This window comes from Triticum aestivum, chromosome 1D (assembly GCF_018294505.1).
Source record: "Triticum aestivum cultivar Chinese Spring chromosome 1D, IWGSC CS RefSeq v2.1, whole genome shotgun sequence".
Classification (NCBI taxonomy): Eukaryota; Viridiplantae; Streptophyta; class Magnoliopsida; order Poales; family Poaceae; genus Triticum; species Triticum aestivum.
Window position 1 is genome coordinate 194,113,143 of NC_057796.1, and position 10,177 is coordinate 194,123,319.

Genomic DNA, 10,177 nt, shown 5'->3' on the forward strand with positions numbered 1-10,177 from the left:
AGGTTTGATAATCATTTGCCTTTCCTTTTCAACGCTGTCATAGACAGTCTAGATTTGTGAGAGGTTTCCATGATTAGAAGACAGTTCACTTGGCAGAACAGTCTTTCAGAACCGACATATGATAAACTAGATCATGTATTAATGGATACCAACTAGGAATCCAGATTCCCTATGGTTTTTGTACGCACTATACCTCGTATAGAGGCTATCTCAGACCACGCACCCATCCTTTTAACTACTGGATTGCCACGACCGCAACATAGACGCAAGTTCAAGATCAAACTAGGTTGGTTGCATCGGGGTGGATTCCATGACATGGTCAAGAAGGTGTGGGATAAACCGGTTGCCGGGCTTACCCCAATACACAAATGGAACAACAAAATGCATGCATTACGTAAGTTCCTTAGTGGTTGGGCTAGGCACACTGCGGGTATCCTCAAAAAGGAGAAGCTTCGTCTTTTGTCTATCATTGATGAATTATAAGCTTTGGCAGGGGTTAGACCTCTATCTGAGCATAAAATCGAGATCAAGAGTCATTCGAATGCACAGATAGCTAGCATGCTATGTGAGGAGGAACTCAAATGGTACCAACATAGTAACTCTCAATTTATCCTGAAAGGTGATTCGAATACTAGATTTTTCCATGGAGTCGCCAATGGCAGGCATCGAAAGAAAATTATTCATTCCCTACAACAGGATGAGGGCACGATTGAGGGGCATGAGCAACTTAAATCTTATATCACTAATTATTATAAAAATTTGTTCGGAGCCCCAGAGGAAGGTAACTTCTCAATGGATGAGTCCCGAACGGATGACATCCCCTAGGTCTCTGATGAGGAAAACGGCCTTCTAACAGCCCCATACTACGAGGAGGAAGTTATAAAGGCTGTTTTCCTAATGGAGCACAACAAAGCCCCGGGTCCAGATGGTTTTCCCGCTGAGTACTTTCAGAACTTCTGGGAAGTCATCAAGCCTGATCTCCTACTTTTGTTTAGCGACCTACATGTTGGCCATCTGGAATTGTTTCGCTTAAACTTTGATGAGATTATTTTATTACCTAAGGTGAATGAGGCTGAAAGGGTACAACAATATAGACCTATTTGCCTCCTTAATGTTAGTTTTAAAATATTCACGAAGGTTGCGACTATTAGGCTAAATTCGGTTGCTGAACATGTGATTCGTCCTTCACAGACTGCTTTTATGCAAGGAAGAAACATCCTAGATGGAGTTGTTATCCTTCATGAAACGGTCCATGAATTACATCGGAAAAAGTTGAATGGGGCGGTACTCAAAATAGACTTTGAAAAAGCGTATGGAAAAGTCAAATGGCCATTTCTTCAACAGACTCTCAGAATGAAAGGATTTTCTGCAGAGTGGTGCGCTATGGTCCATAGCTTCGTTTCTGGAGGTAGTGTTGCCATTAAGGTCAATGATGACGTTGGACACTATTTCCAAACAAAGAAGGGATTGTGACAAGGTGACTCCGTATCGCCCATGCTATTCAATATAGTGGCGGATATGCTAGCAGTCATGATTGAGCGTGCCTAGGTTGATGGCAAAATTGATGGGGTAGTAAGTCATCTAGTTGATGGTGGTCTCTCTATACTTCAATATGCCGACGATATGATTCTCTTTATGGATCATGACCTCGATAAAGCGAGAAATCTGAAATTAATTTTATCAGCATTCGAGCAACTTTCCGGTCTGAAGATCAACTTTCATAAAAGTGAATTGTTTTGTTTTGGCAAGGCTCAAGACGAGGCCCACCTGGATGCTGAACTGTTCGGATGTGGGTTGGGCCAGTTTCCGATAACATATTTGGGGATACCGATTCATTATCGGAGACTCACAAATGTTGAATGGAAACATGTCGAGGAGAGGTTGCAAAAAAGACTTAGCAGTTGGAAAGGTAAACTGTTGTCTCTGGGTGGAAGATTGGTCCTCATAAACTCAGTACTAAGTAATATGGTACTATATATGATTTCCTTCTTCCAGTTGCCAAAAGGAGTTTTACATAGATTGGATTATTTTTGATCAAGATTCTTTTGGCAAGGAGATAGCGAGCGAAAGAAATATCGACTGGCTAAATGGAGTGTGGTTTTCTGTCCCAAAGACCAAGGCGGGTTGGGCATTCGTGACCTTGAGGTTAAGAATAGGGCCCTCCTCGGCAAATGGTTGTTTAAATTACTGACCGAAAATGGTGTATGGCAAACCCTCCTGAGGAGGAAATATGTGGGCTCCAAGGCGGTATCCCAAGTATACTGGAAGCCTGGGGATTCTCACTTTTGGGCGGGTCCAATGGCTACGAAGAAATATTTCTTCTCCTATGGATCCTTCTCGATTAAGGACAGCTCGGAAATTAGATTCTGGGAGGACAAGTGGCTAGGAAATGCCACACTCTGGGAATAATATCCGGCTCTATACAACATTGTGCGTCACAAGGGTGATACTATTGCCATTGTAATGGAATCATTTCCGCCAAATGTGACTTTCAAAAGAGATTTAATTGGACTCAGACTCCAATCGTGGTACATCATGCTTCAACGGTTGTCCATGGTGCAATTGTCACATGGGTCTGATGTATTTCGATGGAACCTACATGGGAATGGACAATTCTCCGTGGAGTCTATGTATAGAGCGTTAATCTACTCTGATGTGCCAGTTGATAATAAGAAGAAGAAGATCTGGAAGATGAAGATACCTCTTAAGAATAAAATATTTGCATGGTATCTTCGTTGCGGAGTCATTCTTACTAAAGATAACCTTATCAAGAGGAATTGGCATGGAAGTACACGACGTGTTTTTTGTCATCATGATGAGAGAATAAACATTTATTCTTCCAATGCAAATTGGCTCGGTCTATATGGTCAGTCATCCAGATAGCTTCTAGCTTGTATCTTCCTTGTAGTGTTGCCAATGTATTTGGCAACTGGTTACATGGGATTGATCACAGGTTTAGAACTCTTCTTAGGGTGGAAGCGCTTGCCATTATTTGGTCGCTTTGGCTATGTAGAAATGATAAGGTTTTTAATGATAAAAGTACTTCTCTAATGCAGGTTATCTACAGATGTACCGGGACTCTTCGTTTATGGTCCTATTTACGAGAATCGAGACCTATTTACGGAGGTGTGTACATGATTGGAGGATACGGCGAGGGATACTTTTATCCAACATGGGTGGCAACATGATCATAGGATTGGCCCACCTCCGCTTTAGGCGTTATACAGACTCCTATCTTTGTATTCTGCCTTTCTATTTTTCGTTCTTGCAGAGGACTTTGTTTGGCCGTGTGCATCTTAGTTATGCAGAGGCCGGGTGTAATGCTTAAACCTTTTAAGTAATAAAGCGCCCCTTTTCAAAAATCTGCATACGTGATCTGACCATCTCCGTCTTACACCTCTCATCTCATTTATACTCATGTGGACATAACACACTCCATGATGCTAGAATGTCGTAGACGGTTGCAACACTGGGAAGAGCACCTTTTAACTTGATATTTACTATGACAAATCACTCTAATAATTGACTACTGTGCAATCAAAGGGTGCAAACAACAAAAGGATAAACATATCAGGCAATTCGTAAAAGCATGATACGGTATAGCCCTGGGCGCTGGGAATCCACCGTGAGCATCTTCAATCTTCTATTGAAGCGTCGCAATGGCCAATATTTTGTTGTCGCAGCAATCGTTAGAAAAACACTGTCGTGGCGCCAATTTCAGAAAATGTTGCCAAGCCAATTGTTTTAGAAAACGTTGTCGTGGCACCAAATTCACAAATTCAGTCGTGGCACAAAACTATAGCTCCTTGTCCCGCGCCTAGTACACCTTCTCCTCGTTGGGGTTCCTCCATGTGCGTTTGCCATCGTAACCTATAACCTGTAGGCTATCTCTACGATATTTACATTAATGTGGCAATCTCGTGGCCCCATTCATCATGCCGTGACACGCATGCCACTTTACATTACTGCATATAACCATCTCATCCATAAACTCATTATCATGACGAAGGCTATACCACATCATATGCATACTCTACAAAACCAAGTTAGACGTCCTAAAATCGGTTTTAGCAAATTTTAATTACGTGGTTAACTAGTTTTAACAAATAATACTGACTACATATGTCCACAACATAGGCGCTATTAAGTTTCAGGGTGTGTGAAACAAGAGACTTAACAAAAAATCTCTAGCCCCACACTAAACTTCGTCAAATATGTACGCATGACCCCCTAGAAGATAATCCATCTTCAGCACCCTCTTGTGTACGCAATGGTTCACTATTCTCGACTATGATGAAGCCCAAGGAACTATTACCAGATCGTCGACAGCCAAAGCCGATCGATTTTCAGAACCTTGTAACAAAGCTACATCATACTGTCAATGAACTGAACTGAAGCAATACTCAAGGGAAGCATAGCAAGAACATCAACCCTCACATCCACATGTGATCTAGATCGCAACTTGCACCTACTCATATAACTTTTCATGATGCCACTGTTGGGAAACATAGTAGAAAAATTCCACGCGTACGCACACCCAAGATCAATATGAAGATGCATAACGGGTTGGGATCACGATCGTTATCGTCACCGAGTTGTAGCGGAAGAAGAGTGTGTCGGTGTAGATTGTACTTGGAGTCCCTTGAACCATGGATGACTGATCCCATGAACCACCCACGAACAGTCCCTCGAACTGAAGACTGAAAGCACGGGCTCTCTACTTGGTTGCAAGCATGCAACCTGCACGATCTGGCAGCGCTTCGCTATCCGGAGCTAATCATCGCCGGAGAATTATAGTTAGGAGATTAGAACCACATTGGGATTCTAATTATGAGGACTAGAGGAACTAGACCAAGGTCTAATTAGTCAACTAGGACTAAGTAGAACTAGGGCTAGATGAACTAGATGCGGCTCCAAAACTTGTGTGTAGAAAAGTGCCAACACGTCATGTATATATAGGTTGGAGGGGAGAGGGGGCAGCCAAGAGGAGGGGAAGGACTCCCCTCCCCTTTCGCCGGCCAAAGGGGGAAGGGGAGTCCTTCCCCACCCCAATTCGGCCTCCCACTATGGGAAGGAGACGCATCCCCCTCTTGGGCCTTGGTGGCCTAGTTCTTCCTCCACCTCTTGGCCTTTTAAGGCCCCTTGATATTTAAATTAATATAAAAGCCTTCAAATTATTAGTAGACCCTTTTATATAATTTAACTTCACCGGAAACATTTTCCACCTATATATTAATTATCGGGAATACCCGGTATTGCCCGATAAACTCTGAAACCCTTCAGGTGACCTCGAAACGCTTTCGCACCCTCTCGGAACTATTCCAAATATAATGAAATAATTCCACAAATATATTCTCATCACTCCCGTCCTACTAATACTCAACAGATCATGATTGCCTTAAGCTTATGACCCCGTCGGTTCGGTAACTCATAGACATGAATGAACCCGTTTGTTCAATGACCAACAGCAGGACCGCAGACGTCCATATCGATCCCTATCAGCAAATGAATGATATTCGAGTGAACCTTTAGTTATAATGTGATGTTCCCTTTGCTTCGCGATACTTCACAAAACTGGGATGCATCGGTATCCTCCTGAGTCATCACATCCTCACTATATTTTTATCCTCGTTACCGGTTTTGTTCTTCTTTCTCTTTGTCGTTTTTCGGCATCCTAGTGATGTAGTCACCCGTGTCTGGCCAGACAATGATGGATACTGTCACACAAAGAGGGCCCTAAGAATACCTATCCATCTTCGGAGGAGCAAATCCCAGTCTCGAGCTATCTAGTCCCTTGTCAAACTTTCCGATGAGTGACTACGATACTCTCATGGTCTCAGGAGCAAAACCACACGTTAACACTCTATGTTATTACAATTGATTATAGACGATATTAATTCAATTCATGACTAACAAGTTTGGGTCGATTCAATATGATCGTTCTTCCAACGTCATAATCTCAATGGCCCGAACCTGGGTAAATCATCGTGTCCATTTCGCATAGTTCAGTAGTGTAGGTCCTCACCCTCATGCCCCATCCCCGAACTAGAAAAAAGGACATCATCCGTCCACGGTGTCACACGCGTGTTCGACACATGCTGCCCGTTAGTTTGGTTAGTTAGAAAAGGAGACCGGGCAAGAAAGCGTGAAGGACATTAATGGAGGAGAGAGGAAAGGCAAGAGGTAGCTGGGAGGTGGAAGAACCACCTCCTTTTATAGGGTCTCCCAAGTCCAACCGTTATGCACATTTTTACACAAAGCCGGAACAACCAGTCCAGGGACCAGTACAACTTGTTTTTGCGGGTTCCCCAACTGCAGAGTACCTAGCGGCCCAACCGCTGGCTCCACGGGATGTACCACTGAGTCAGACTCAGCAGGAACAACCTGGCAAGTACTGCCTAGTACCGCATCGAGTACATCACAGTGTCACCCGCGAGTGGTACAAGAGCCTGTACTAGGACCAGTATAACCGCTAGACCCGCGCCTTGGTGGTGGCTAAGTCTAGAGTGGTAGAACCGCTCGAAGACCACCAGTTGTACCAGGGTGCAAGTGCCATCCGGGATAACCGGTCCGCCATCTCCAGCTACCGCACCACCAATAGAATGGAACCACCCAGTTCCAGTAGTTGGCCCGGTACAACCACCGTGTGTAGCACTCAGGTGGTGACTAAGTCCCCGACGGTACTGAGGGAGTCCTGGATTAGGGGGTCCTCGGACAGCCGGACTATATCCTTTGGCCGGACTGTTGGACTATGAAGATACAAGATTGAAGACTTCGTCACGTGTCTGGGTGGGACTCTCCTTTGCGTGGAAGGCAAGCTTGGCAATTCGGATATATAGATCTCTTCCCTTGTAACCGACTCTGTGTAACCCTAGCCCCCTCCGGTGTCTATATAAACCGGAGGGTTTAGGCCGTAGGACAACAACAATCATAATCATAGGCTAGCTTCTAGGGTTTAGCCTCTACGATCTCGTGGTAGATCAACTCTTGTAATACTCATATCATCAAGATCAATCAAGCAGGAAGTAGGGTATTACCTCCATCGAGAGGGCCCGAACCTGGGTAAACATTGTGTCCCCCGCCTCCTGTTACCATCCGCCCTAGACGCACAGTTCGGGACCCCCTACCCGAGATCCGCCGGTTTTGACACCGACATTGGTGCTTTCATTGAGAGTTCCACTGTGCTGTCATCATAAGGCTTGATGGCTCGTCTCGTTGTCAAGGACAACATCACCTCTGGGGGAGCCCTGGCTGTAGGCCAAACTCTCCGACTAGGCGGCTTCATCATGACCGCCCGTTCGGCCGTTGCGCCGACGATGACTTCTCGGGTCATCAAAAACAGCCTCCACGTCGGCTCGGGATTCGCCGAGCAGATGGATCCAATGGAGCTCTCTTCCTTGAACGAGCTCTTGGATCGCATTGCCAGCCTGGGAGTCGCTACGGACTATGATCGGATCGGGCTTAAACCCGACCAAAGGGAGATTAATTCTCCGCCTGTCACCCATCAGATAGCGGTGGTGGAGGAACAATGCAGCTATTCTTCCTCTATCCTGAGGACGAACTATGTCCGGATTCCCGAGCTCTCCGAGCCGGATACCCGTCTACGGGGGGACATGGCCCAAGCTTTGAACCTAGAATCACACAGCGGGCCAGACCTATTGGGCAACATCCTAGAGCACGAACTTCTAAGATCGGAAACTCCTCCGCCCCTGGGTCTCAGATCGGGTCAGGGTTCGGACTTAAATCTACCCACCCACCCAGATATAAGTGATCTTTCCCACATTAGACAAGAGCCACAAGAGACAATACATCACTATTGGGCCAGATTCCTCCTTGTAATGAGCAAGGTCAAGGACTGTCGTGAGGAAGACACAATTTCATTCTTTTGCAAAAATTGCAAGGACAAGGGAATCCTCAACGCCATAAGTCACCGTGACATAGCACACTTCGCTGACTTGGCGGCCATAGTACAGAAGTACTGTGCGATGGAAAGCGCCTGGAAAACCCAAACAAAATTCTGGGATCCACCGGCTCTCACTAAACCCCCCGTCTGAACTAAAAGGGTGTACTCTCGTAAGTCACCCGATCCAATTACAAAGAAACCAAAGCCCACTACAGGGCGTGGAACTATATTGGAGGGATGGCTCAATGGGCCATGCAAAATTCATAGTACACCGGATACCACGCCAACACATAGCCTTAGAGCATGTTGTATACTCCGGCAGGTGGCCAAGAGCGGTGAGGATCTCCTCATCAACAATACCGCAGAGCACCATCCCATTGACAATAACAATACAGTATTGACAGTCTTCGAGACCTTCGCCTCAAATAATAGGCGCAAGCGAGCACTCCGCAGCCTTGCCGAAGTCTGCCACGTGGCAGCAATAAATCCATGGAACGACAGGGCCATAACCTTCAATGCCAGTGACGAACCGTAATTCCGAATAGCCCGAGCACCAGCCGCCTTGGTCCTTAGTCCAATCATGGACGGCTTCCGGTTTACTAAAGTGCTCATGGACGGCGGCAGCGGATTAAACCTCATCTACGAAGAAACTCTTAGCAAAATGGAAATAGACAGGAGCCGCATTGAGCAAAGCAGCACGACCTTCAGAGGAATCATCCCTAGTCGGGAGGCATGATGTGCAGGAAAAATAACACTAGATGTGGTATTCGGCACGCCGGAGAATTATAGGTCTGAAGAAATCATATTCCAAGTGGCCCCGTTCAGTAGCGGATACCACGCCCTTTTAGGGCGGGAGGCATTCATGATCTTCCAAGCTATACCCCATTACGGGTACATGAAGCTCAAAATGCCCGGGCCCAATGGAATCATCACTCTAGCTAGTGATCCGGACATAGCACTCCACGCCGAAAATAAAACCGCCGCACTAGCCCTCGATGCGTTATCCGAAGCCCTTGCGGCCGAAGAACTAACCGCGCTGCGCTCCACAGTGGACAGGGACGACGTGATACTCGACAAAAGACCCAAGTCCACCTCTTTTAAACCAGCGGACGAAATAGTCAAATTCCAAGTCCACCCAACGGACCCTACAAAAACAGCATCCATCGGGGCACAGTTAAACCCCACAGTAGACGCCGCACTACGGGAGTTCTTGCGCGAGAATTGGGACATCTTCGCCTGGCATCCTTCAGACATGCCAGGAATCCCACGCAGGCTGGCCGAGCATAGCCTTAACATTCTAAAGGGGTTCAAGCCGGTCAAGCAGACTCTTCGGCGTTTCTCTGAGCCTAAGCGACAAGCCATGGGAGAGGAGCTAGCCAAGTTACTTGAGGCCGGATTCATTAGAGAAATAAAACATCCGGACTGGCTAGCAAACCTGGTGATGGTACCAAAGAAGGACAAATCCTGGCGCCTATGTGTCGATTTCAAGGACCTTAACAAGGCTTGCCCCAAGGATCCCTTCCCCCTCCCCGCATCGATCAAATTATCGACGCTACCGCAGGACACGACTCATTGTGTTTCCTCGACGCATACTCCGGATACCATCAAATTAAGATGGCGGAGTCCGATCAAGCCGCAACGGCATTTATCACTCCATACGGCCCCTTCTGTTTCAACACCATGCCTTTCGGGCTCAAAAACGCCGGTGCAACCTATCAACGCATGATTCAGACATGCCTGGAAACACAAATTGGCAAAACAGTGGAGGCATACGTAGACGATGTGGTCATCAAAACCAAACACGTCGAATCCTTAATAGACGACTTGAGGCTCACGTTCGACAATCTCCGAACATATGACATCAAGCTCAATCCGGAAAAATGCGTTTTCGGCGTGCTCGCCGGAAAACTCTTGGGCTTCATCGTCTCCAGTAGAGGAATCGAAGCAAATCCGGCTAAAATCCGAGCCCTGTCACAGTTGGCTATCCCAACAGACCTCAAGCAAATCCAGAAATTAACTGGATGCGTGGCTGCCCTAAGCCGTTTTATCTCCCGATTAGGAGAAAAGGCACTACCCCTTTATCGCCTTCTTCGACGTACCGAACACTTCGAGTGGACGGATGTGGCCACGACCGGATTGGAAGAAATAAAAGCCATTTTGGCCACCAACCCAATCTTGGTCGCGCCAAATGTTGGCGAACCAATGCTGTTATATATAGCGGCAACACATCAAGTTGTAAGCGCGGTGCTCGTCGTCGAACGAGAGACAGACGGA